Raw genomic sequence first — 12562 nt, forward strand, 5'->3', positions numbered from 1 at the left:
TTTGATCTACTTGAATCGTCGGAGACAAGTCTGTATAATCCCCATTCCACTGTCTGAGCATGCACAGTTGTAATGGTCTTAGATGAATTCGTGCAAAAGGAACTATGTCCATTGCTGCAACCATCAATCCTATTACTTCCATGCACTGCGCTATGGAAGGACGAAGAACAGAATGAAGTACTTGACAAGAGCTTAGAATTTTTGATTTTCTGACCTCTGTCAGAAAAATCCTCATTTCTAAGGAATCTATTATTGTTCCCAAGAAGGGAACTCTTGTTGACGGGGACAGAGAACTTTTTTCTTTGTTCACTTTCCATCCGTGAGATCTGAGAAAGGCTAGGACGATGTCCGTATGAGCCTTTGCTTTTGACAGAGACGACGCTTGAATCAGGATGTCGTCCAAGTAAGGTACTACTGCAATGCCCCTTGGTCTTAGAACCGCTAGAAGGGACCCTAGTACCTTTGTGAAAATTCTCGGAGCAGTGGCTAATCCGAATGGAAGTGCCACAAACTGGTAATGCTTGTCCAGAAAAGCGAACCTTAGGAACTGATGATGTTCCTTGTGGATAGGAATATGTAGGTACGCATCCTTTAAATCCACCGTGGTCATAAATTGACCTTCCTGGATGGTGGGAAGGATCATTCGAATGGTTTCCATTTTGAACGATGGAACCCTGAGAAATTTGTTTAGGATCTTGAGATCTAAAATTGGTCTGAATGTTCCCTCTTTTTTGGGAACTATGAACAGGTTGGAGTAAAACCCCATCCCTTGTTCTCCTATTGGAACTGGATGAATTACTCCCATCTTTAACAGGTCTTCTACACAATGTAAGAATGCCTGTCTTTTTATTTGGTTTGAAGATAATTGAGACCTGTGGAACCTTCCCCTTGGGGGTAGTTCCTTGAATTCCAGGAGATAACCTTGAGAAACTATTTCTAGTGCCCAAGGATCCTGAACATCTCTTGCCCAAGCCTGAGCAAAGAGAGAAAGTCTGCCCCCCACCAGATCCGGTCCCGGATCGGGGGCCATCCCTTCATGCTGTTTTGGTAGCAGTGGCAGGCTTCTTGGCCTGCTTACCCTTGTTCCAGCCTTGCATCGGTCTCCAGGCTGGTTTGGGTTGTGAAGTATTACCCTCTTGCTTAGAGGATGTAGAATTAGAGGCTGGTCCGTTTCTGCGAAAGGGACGAAAATTAGCCTTATTTTTAGCCTTAAAAGACCTATCCTGAGGGAGGGCGTGGCCCTTTCCCCCAGTGATGTCTGAAATAATCTCTTTCAAATCAGGACCAAACAGTGTTTTACCCTTGAAAGGGATGTTAAGCAATTTTGTCTTGGAAGACACATCCGCTGACCAAGACTTTAGCCAAAGCGCTCTGCGCGCCACGATAGCAAACCCTGAATTTTTCGCCGCTAATCTAGCTAATTGCAAAGCGGCATCTAAAATAAAAGAGTTAGCCAATTTAAGTGCTTGAACTCTGTCCATAACCTCCTCATACGAAGATTCTTTATTGAGCGACTTTTCTAGTTCTTCGAACCAGAAACACGCTGCCGTAGTGACAGGAACAATGCATGAAATTGGTTGTAAAAGGTAACCTTGCTGAACAAACATCTTTTTAAGCAAACCCTCTAATTTTTTATCCATAGGATCTTTGAAAGCACAACTATCTTCTATAGGAATAGTAGTGCGTTTGTTTAGAGTAGAAACCGCCCCCTCGACCTTGGGGACTGTCTGCCATAAGTCCTTTCTGGGGTCGACCATAGGAAATAATTTCTTAAATATAGGGGGAGGAACAAAGGTATGCCGGGCCTTTCCCACTCCTTATTTACTATGTCCGCCACCCGCTTGGGTATAGGAAAAGCATCGGGGGGCACCGGAACCTCTAGGAACTTGTCCATCTTACATAATTTCTCTGGAATGACCAAATTGTCACAATCATCCAGAGTAGATAATACCTCCTTAAGCAGTGCGCGGAGATGTTCTAATTTAAATTTAAATGTTACAACATCAGGTTCAGCTTGTTGAGAAATTTTTCCTGAATCTGAAATTTCTCCCTCAGACAAAACCTCCCTCCTGGCCCCTTCAGATTGGTGTGAGGGTATGTCAGAACAGTTATCATCAGCGTCCTCTTGCTCTTCAGTGTTTAAAACAGAGCAATCGCGCTTTCTCTGATAAGTAGGCATTTTGGATAAAATGTTTGCAATAGAATTATCCATTACAGCCGTTAATTGTTGCATGGTAATAAGTATTGGCGCACTAGATGTACTAGGGGCCTCTTGTGTGGGCAAAACTGGTGTAGACACAGAAGGGGATGATGCAGTATCATGCTTACTCCCCTCATTTGAGGAATAATCTTGGGCAATATCATTATCTGTGGCATCCTTGTCCCTACTTTGTTTGGACACTATGGCACAATTATCACATAAATTTAAATGGGGAGAAACCTTAGTTTTCATACATATAGAACATAGCTTATCTGATGGTACAGACATGTTAAACAGGCTTAAACTTGTCAACAAAGCACAAAAAACGTTTTAAAATAAAACCGTTACTGTCACTTTAAATTTTAAACTGAACACACTTTATTACTGAATATGTGAAAAAGTATGAAGGAATTGTTCAAAATTCACCAAAATTTCACCACAGTGTCTTAAAGCCTTAAAAGTATTGCACACCAAATTTGAAAGCTTTAACCCTTAAAATAACGGAACCGGAGCCGTTTTTACATTTAACCCCTATACAGTCCCAGCTATCTGCTTTGCTGAGACCCAACCAAGCCCAGAGGGGAATACGATACCAAATGACGCCTTCTATAAGCTTTTTCAGTGGTTCTTAGCTCCTCACACATGCATCTGCATGCCTTGCTCTCCAAAAACAACTGCGCATTAGTGGCGCGAAAATGAGGCTCTGCCTATGACTAGAAAAGGTCCCCATCTGAAAAAGGTGTCCAATACAGTGCCTGCCGTTTTTTAAAACAATCCCCAAGATTATAATAACTATTAAGAGTTATAATCTGCAAAATATGCTTAGCAAAGTAATCGTTTTAGCCCAGAAAAATGTCTACCAGTTTTTTAAGCCCTTATGAAGCCCTTTATTCTTTTACTTAATCTAAGAAAATGGCTTACCGGTCCCCATAGGGGAAATGACAGCCTTCCAGCATTACATAGTCTTGTTAGAAATGTGGCCAGTCATACCTCAAGCAGAAAAGTCTGCCAACTGTTTCCCCCAACTGAAGTTACTTCATCTCAACAGTCCTGTGTGGAAACAGCAATCGATTTTAGTAACGTTTGCTAAAATCATCTTCCTCTTACAAACAGAAATCTTCATCTCTTTTCTGTTTCAGAGTAAATAGTACATACCAGCACTATTTTAAAATAACAAACACTTGATTGAAGAATAAAAACTACATTTAAACACCAAAAAACTCTTAACCATCTCCGTGGAGATGTTGCCTGTGCAACGGCAAAGAGAATGACTGGGGTAGGCGGAGCCTAGGAGGGATCATGTGACCAGCTTTGCTGGGCTCTTTGCCATTTCCTGTTGGGGAAGAGAATATCCCACAAGTAAGGATGACGCCGTGGACCGGACACACCTATGTTGGAGAAATCATAGTTGTCTTGAAGAAGACCCCTCATGGGGTCGAAATATATATATATATATATATATATATATATATATATATACACATAACAGAAAACAAGGCCTGGTTATAAATGGAAGATATTTAAGACCAGGCATTGTACATGCTATTTCTCCTTTCAGTTAAAACCCCAGGGAGAAAGAGTGTGTATTTGATTATGCAGTTGATAAACTGTGTTCTGGGTCCCTGGGGTTTGGGATAATTGGAGAGAGGGTGGGCCATTATCCCAGACAGCTGTGAAGCTGTCCAGCAGCTAATCACAGGTGTAGCTAATTAGAAGTTGTGAGGGATTAAATAGCAGCCTCACTTAGGCCTTGGCAGAGAGTTACACAGCTACAGAAGCTGGTGTGTGTTTGTTACACTGTGTTAAAAGACTTTTGTTCCTGTGAACTGTAAAAGGACATTATTTTGACAAAGCTCTTGTGGAATGCTGTGAAGTGCTGGAACATACTTGAAAGTACTGATATTTACAAAAAGTACTTAACATTGCTGCAGAGGAAAGATTTCCCTCTTTTGAAAATGAACTGCCTGTTTGTTGTTGCTGTGAAAAATAAAGCCTTTTAAACTACAGTGGACTGTCCTGTGCTGCATTTGTACCCTAGAAGACCGTGGTTAAAAGTGTCCCTGTTACAATATATATATATATATATATATATATATATATATATATATATATATATATATATATATATATATATATATATATATATATATATATACACACACACACACACACACACACACACATACAGGGAGTGCAGAATTATTAGGCAAATTAGTATTTTGACCACATCATCCTCTTTATGCATGTTCTCTTACTCCAAGCTGTATAGGCTCGAAAGCCTACTACCAATTAAGCATATTAGGTGATGTATATCTCTGTAATGAGAAGGGGTGTGGTCTACTGACATCAACACCCTATATCAGGTGTGCACAATTATTAGGCAACTTCCTTTCCTTTGGCAAAATGGGTCAAAAGAAGGACTTGACAGGCTCAGAAAAGTCAAAAATAGTGAGATATCTTGCAGAGGGATGCAGCACTCTTAAAATTACAAAGCTTCTGAAGCGTGATCATCGAACAATCAAGCGTTTCATTCAAAATAGTCAACAGGGTCGCAAGAAGCGTGTGGAAAAACCAAGGCGCAAAATAACTGCCCATGAACTGAGAAAAGTCAAGCGTGCAGCTGCCAAGATGCCACTTGCCACCAGTTTGGCCATATTTCAGAGCTGCAACATCACTGGAGTGCCCAAAAGCACAAGGTGTGCAATACTCAGAGACATGGCCAAGGTAAGAAAGGCTGAAAGACGACCACCACTGAACAAGACACACAAGCTGAAACGTCAAGACTGGGCCAAGAAATATCTCAAGACTGATTTTTCTAAGGATTTATGGACTGATGAAATGAGAGTGAGTCTTGATGGGCCAGATGGATGGGCCCGTGGCTGGATTGGTAAAGGGCAGAGAGCTCCAGTCCGACTCAGACGCCAGCAAGGTGGAGGTGGAGTACTGGTTTGGGCTGGTATCATCAAAGATGAGCTTGTGGGGCCTTTTCGGGTTGAGGATGGAGTCAAGCTCAACTCCCAGTCCTACTGCCAGTTTCTGGAAGACACCTTCTTCAAGCAGTGGTACAGGAAGAAGTCTGCATCCTTCAAGAAAAACATGATTTTCATGCAGGACAATGCTCCATCACACGCGTCCAAGTACTCCACAGCGTGGCTGGCAAGAAAGGGTATAAAAGAAGAAAATCTAATGATTCCCCATTGAGAACCTGTGGTCCATCATCAAATGTGAGATTTACAAGGAGGGAAAACAGTACACCTCTCTGAACAGTGTCTGGGAGGCTGTGGTTGCTGCTGCACGCAATGTTGATGGTGAACAGATCAAAACGCTGACAGAATCCATGGATGGCAGGCTTTTGAGTGTCCTTGCAAAGGTGGCTATATTGGTCACTGATTTGTTTTTGTTTTTTTTTGAATGTCAGAAATGTATATTTGTGAATGTTGAGATGTTATATTGGTTTCACTGGTAAAAATAAATAATTGAAATGGGTATATATTTGTTTTTTGTTAAGTTGCCTAATAATTATGCACAGTAATAGTCACCTGCACACACAGATATCCCCCTAAAATAGCTATAACTAAAAACAAACTAAAAACTACTTCCAAAACTATTCAATTTTGATATTAATGAGTTTTTTGGGTTCATTGAGAACATGGTTGTTGTTCAATAATAAAATTAATCTTCAAAAATACAACTTGCCTAATAATTCGGCACTCCCTGTATATACATATATATATTTTTTTTTTATTTTTTTTGAGTGATATATATATATATATATAAAAATAAATAAATAAATAAAAACTCATTGTGTAGTTCATTACACAAATCTAGACAGGCCCAGAGGCTTGTTTTCCGACAGAAAACCTCTGAATTACATTATTTCCAATGCAGCAAAGGATTCTGGGTAATATATGCAAATTAAGTACACAATGACATATATATATATATATATATATACACACACATATATATATATATATATATATATATACACACACACACACACATATATATATATATATATATAAAATGTGTATGTATATATATATATATATATATATATATATATATACACATATACATATACACACACACACATTTTATATATATATATATATATATATATATATATATATATATATATATATATATATATATATGTGTGTGTGTGTGTGTGTGTGTGTGTGTGTGTGTGTGTGTGTGTGTGTGTGTGTGTGTGTGTGTGTGTGATATATATATATATATATATACATAATATATATACATACATACATATATATACATATACATATATATACATACATACATATATATACATACATACATATATATATATACATATATATACATACACACATACATATATATATATATATATATATATATATATATATATAACATAATTTATGTAAGAACTTACCTGATAAATTCATTTCTTTCATATTAGCAAGAGTCCATGAGCTAGTGACGTATGGGATATACATTCCTACCAGGAGGGGCAAAGTTTCCCAAACCTTAAAATGCCTATAAATACACCCCTCACCACACCCACAAATCAGTTTAACGAATAGTCAAGAAGTGGGGTGATAAAAAAAGTGCGAAAGCATATAAAATAAGGAATTGGAATAGTTGTGCTTTATAAAAAAAAACATAACCACCACAAAAAGGGTGGGCCTCATGGACTCTTGCTAATATGAAAGAAATGAATTTATCAGGTAAGTTCTTACATAAATTATGTTTTCTTTCATGTAATTAGCAAGAGTCCGTGAGCTAGTGACGTATGGGATAATGACTACCCAAGATGTGGATCTTTCCACGCAAGAGTCACTAGAGAGGGAGGGATAAAATAAAGACAGCCAATTCCTGCTGAAAATAATCCACACCCAAAATAAAGTTTAATGAAAACATAAGCAGAAGATTCAAACTGAAACCGCTGCCTGAAGTACTTTTCTACCAAAAACTGCTTCAGAAGAAGAAAACACATCAAAATGGTAGAATTTAGTAAAAGTATGCAAAGAGGACCAGGTTGCTGCTTTGCAAATCTGATCAACCGAAGCCTCATTCCTAAACGCCCAGGAAGTAGAAACTGACCTAGTAGAATGAGCTGTAATCCTTTGAGGCGGAGTTTTACCCGACTCGACATAAGCATGGTGAATTAAGGATTTCAACCAAGATGCCAAAGAAATGGCAGAAGCTTTCTGACCTTTTCTAGAACCGGAAAAGATGACAAATAGACTAGAAGTCTTTCGGAAAGACTTAGTAGCTTCAACATAATATTTCAAAGCTCTAACAACATCCAAAGAATGCAACGATTTCTCCTTAGAATTCTTAGGATTAGGACATAATGAAGGAACCACAATTTCTCTACTAATGTTGTTGGAATTCACAACCTTAGGTAAAAATTCAAAAGAAGTTCGCAACACCGCCTTATCCTGATGAAAAATCAGAAAAGGAGACTCACAAGAAAGAGCAGATAATTCAGAAACTCTTCTGGCAGAAGAGATGGCCAAAAGGAACAAAACTTTCCAAGAAAGTAATTTAATGTCCAATGAATGCATGGGTTCAAAAGGAGGAGCTTGAAGAGCCCCCAGAACCAAATTCAAACTCCAAGGAGGAGAAATAGACTTAATGACAGGTTTGATACGAACCAAAGCTTGTACAAAACAATGAATATCAGGAAGATTAGCAATCTTTCTGTGAAAAAGAACAGAAAGAGCAGAGATTTGTCCTTTCAAGGAACTTGCGGACAAACCTTTATCTAAACCATCCTGAAGAAACTGTAAAATTCTCGGAATTCTAAAAGAATGCCAGGAAAAATGATGAGAAAGACACCAAGAAATATAAGTCTTCCAGACTCTATAATATATCTCTTTAGATACAGATTTACGAGCCTGTAACATAGTATTAATCACAGAGTCAGAGAAACCTCTTTGACCAAGAATCAAGCGTTCAATCTCCATACCTTTAAATTTAAGGATTTGAGATCCTGATGGAAGAAAGGACCTTGCGACAGAAGGTCTGGTCTTAACGGAAGAGTCCATGGCTGGCAAGAGGCCATCCGGACAAGATCCGCATACCAAAACCTGTGAGGCCATGCTGGAGCTACCAGCAGAACAAACGAGCATTCCTTCAGAATCTTGGAGATTACTCTTGGAAGAAGAACTAGAGGCGGAAAGATATAGGCAGGATGATACTTCCAAGGAAGTGATAATGCATCCACTGCCTCCGCCTGAGGATCCCGGGATCTGGACAGATACCTGGGAAGTTTCTTGTTTAGATGAGAAGCCATCAGATCTATTTCTGGGAGTTCCCACATTTGAACAATCTGAAGAAATACCTCTGGGTGAAGAGACCATTCGCCCGGATGTAACGTTTGGCGACTGAGATAATCCGCTTCCCAATTGTCTATACCTGGGATATGAACCGCAGAGATTAGACAGGAGCTGGATTCCGCCCAAACCAGAATTCGAGATACTTCTTTCATAGCCAGAGGACTGTGAGTCCCTCCTTGATGATTGATGTATGCCACAGTTGTGACATTGTCTGTCTGAAAACAAATGAACGACTCTCTCTTCAGAAGAGGCCAAGACTGAAGAGCTCTGAAAATTGCACGGAGTTCCAAAATATTGATCGGTAATCTCACCTCCTGAGATTCCCAAACCCCTTGTGCCGTCAGAGACCCCCACACAGCTCCCCAACCTGTAAGACTTGCATCTGTTGAGATTATAGTCCAGGTCGGAAGAACAAAAGAAGCCCCCTGAATTAAACGATGGTGATCTGTCCACCACGTCAGAGAATGTCGTACAATCGGTTTTAAAGATATTAATTGAGATATCTTTGTGTAATCCCTGCACCATTGGTTCAGCATACAGAGCTGAAGAGGTCGCATGTGAAAACGAGCAAAGGGGATCGCGTCCGATGCAGCAGTCATAAGACCTAGAATTTCCATGCATAAGGCTACCGAAGGGAATGATTGTGACTGAAGGTTTCGACAAGCTGAAATCAATTTTAGACGTCTCTTGTCTGTCAAAGACAGAGTCATGGACACTGAATCTATCTGGAAACCCAAAAAGGTTACCCTTGTCTGAGGAATCAATGAACTTTTTAGTGAATTGATCCTCCAACCATGATCTTGAAGAAACAACACAAGTCGATTCGTATGAGATTCAGCTAAATGTGAAGACTGAGCAAGTACCAAGATATCGTCCAAATATGGAAATACCACAATACCCTGTTCTCTGATTACAGACAGAAGGGCACCGAGAACCTTTGTAAAAATTCTTGGAGCTGTAGCTAGGCCAAACGGCAGAGCCACAAACTGGTAATGCTTGTCCAGGAAAGAGAATCTCAGGAACTGATAGTGAGCTGGATGAATCGGAATATGCAGATATGCATCTTGTAAATCTATTGTAGACATATAATGCCCTTGCTGAACAAAAGGCAAGATAGTCCTTACAGTTACCATTTTGAATGTTGGTATCCTTACATAACGATTCAATATTTTTAGATCCAGAACTGGTCTGAAGGAATTCTCCTTCTTTGGTACAATGAAGAGATTCGAATAAAACCCCAGCCCCTGTTCCAAAACTGGAACTGGCATAATTACTCCAGCCAACTCTAGATCTGAAACACATTTCAGAAAACGATTATTAGCCCTGTTTTTACCTTTAGATTTTTTATCCTGTGGTAAAAAAGATCCTTTCCCACCAGTAACAGTTGAGATAATAGAATCCAACTGAGAACCAAATAATTTATTACCCTGGAAAGAAAGGGAAAGTAGAGTCGATTTAGAAGACATATCAGCATTCCAAGTTTTAAGCCATAAAGCTCTTCTAGCTAAAATAGCTAGAGACATAAACCTGACATCAACTCTGATAATATCAAAAATGGCATCACAGATAAAATTATTAGCATGTTGAAGAAGAATAATAATATTATGAGAATCATGATCTGTTACTTGTTGCGCTAAAGTTTCCAACCAAAAAGTTGAAGCTGCAGCAACATCAGCCAATGATATAGCAGGTCTAAGAAGATTACCTGAACACAGATAAGCTTTTCTTAGAAAGGATTCAATTTTCCTATCTAAAGGATCCTTAAAGGAAGTACCATCTGCCGTAGGAATAGTAGTACGTTTAGCAAGGGTAGAAATAGCCCCATCAACTTTAGGGATTTTGTCCCAAAACTCGAATCTGTCGGACGGCACAGGATATAATTGCTTAAAACGTTTAGAGGGAGTAAATGAATTACCCAAATTATTCCATTCTCTGGAAATTACTTCAGAAATAGCACCAGGAACAGGAAAAACTACTGGAATAACCACAGGAGATTTAAAGACCTTGTCTAAACGTTTAGATTTAGTATCAAGAGGACCAGAATCCTCAATTTCTAAAGCAACTAAAACTTCTTTAAGTAAAGAACGAATAAATTCCATTTTAAATAAATATGAAGATTTATCAGCATCATCCTCTGAGATAGAATCCTCTGAACCAGAAGAATCATTAGAATCAGAATGATGATGTTCATTTAAAAATTCATCTGGATAACGAGAAGCTTTAAAAGATTTTTTGTGTTTACTAGAAGGAGGAATAACAGACATAGCCTTCTTAATGGATTCAGAAACAAAATCTCTTATGTTATCAGGAACACTCTGAACATTAGATGTTGTTGGAACTGCAACAGGTAATGGTACTTTACTAAAGGAAATATTATCTGCATTAACAAGTTTGTCATGACATTTAATACAAACAACAGCTGGAGGAACAGCTACCAAAAGTTTACAGCAGATACACTTAGCTTTGGTAGTTCCAGCACCAGACAGCGATTTTCCTGAAGTATCTTCTGACTCAGATGCAACGTGAGACATCTTGCAATATGTAAGAGAAAAAACATATAAAGCAAAATTGATCAAATTCCTTAAATGACAGTTTCAGGAATGGGAAAAAATGCCAAAGAACAAACTTCTAGCAACCAGAAGCAATGAAAAAATGAGACTTAAATAATGTGGAGACAAAAGAGACGCCCATATTTTTTTAGCGCCAAATAAGACGCCCACATTATTTGGCGCCTAAATGCTTTTGGCGCCAAAATGATGCCACATCCGGAACGCCGACATTTTTGGCGCAAAAGAACGTCAAAAAATGACGCAACTTCCGGCGACACGTATGACGCCAGAAACAGAAAAGATTTTTTGCGCCAAAAAAGTCTGCGCCAAGAATGACGCAATAAAATGAAGCATTTGCAGCCCCCGCAAGCCTAACAGCCCACAGGGAAAAAGTCAAATTTTTAAGATATGAAAAATGATTGATTCAAATGCATTATCCCAAATATGAAACTGACTGTCTGAAAAAAAGGAATGTTGAACATTCTGAGTCAAGGCAAATAAATGTTTGAATACATATATTTAGAACTTTAAAAAAGTGCCCAACCATAGCTTTAGAGTGTCACAGAAAATAAGACTTACTTACCCCAGGACACTCATCTACATGTTTGTAGAAAGCCAAACCAGTACTGAAACGAGAATCAGCAGAGGTAATGGTATATATAAGAGTATATCGTCGATCTGAAAAGGGAGGTAAGAGATGAATCTCTACGACCGATAACAGAGAACCTATGAAATAGACCCCGTAGAAGGAGATCATTGAATTCAAACAGGCAATACTCTCTTCACATCCCTCTGACATTCACTGCACGCTGAGAGGAAAACCGGGCTCCAACCTGCTGCGGAGCGCATATCAACGTAGAATCTAGCACAAACTTACTTCACCACCTCCATAGGAGGCAAAGTTTGTAAAACTGATTTATGGGTGTGGTGAGGGGTGTATTTATAGGCATTTTGAGGTTTGGGAAACTTTGCCCCTCCTGGTAGGAATGTATATCCCATACGTCACTAGCTCATGGACTCTTGCTAATTACATGAAAGAAATATATATATATATATATATATATATATACACACACACATATATATATATATACATACATATATACACATATTATACATACACACACACACACATATATATATATATATATATATATATATATATATACATATATACACATATTATACATACACACACACACATATGGTAAGATATGCAATTTAGGTATTCAATATCTCATGGTTTTTGCTTCCACATACGGTTTTAAACACAGCAATTACCTTTATGGAGTTTCCTGGCTAGATACTGGCATTTCTACAAACTTCAGATAAAACATATAATAGTTTTTGAAAACACAGCCAAGAGTCCTGGAGTAAAACATAGATATACAAGGGTACAACCTGCTCAGGTCAACTTTATCTATGTAATTATATTAAATACATTTTTTTAATAAAAGGGATACTAGAATTCCCAATGCATTTGA

At 38.5% G+C, this 12562-nt stretch overlaps 1 protein-coding gene across 1 annotated transcript in view; it reads right to left on the reverse strand.

Annotated features, from left to right (window-relative positions):
- The window catches only part of TBC1D30 (TBC1 domain family member 30), a 243469-nt gene that overhangs the window by 60793 nt on the left and 170114 nt on the right, over positions 1-12562 (reverse strand). The window lies entirely within an intron of this gene.

This window comes from Bombina bombina, chromosome 6 (genome assembly GCF_027579735.1).
Source record: "Bombina bombina isolate aBomBom1 chromosome 6, aBomBom1.pri, whole genome shotgun sequence".
Classification (NCBI taxonomy): Eukaryota; Metazoa; Chordata; class Amphibia; order Anura; family Bombinatoridae; genus Bombina; species Bombina bombina.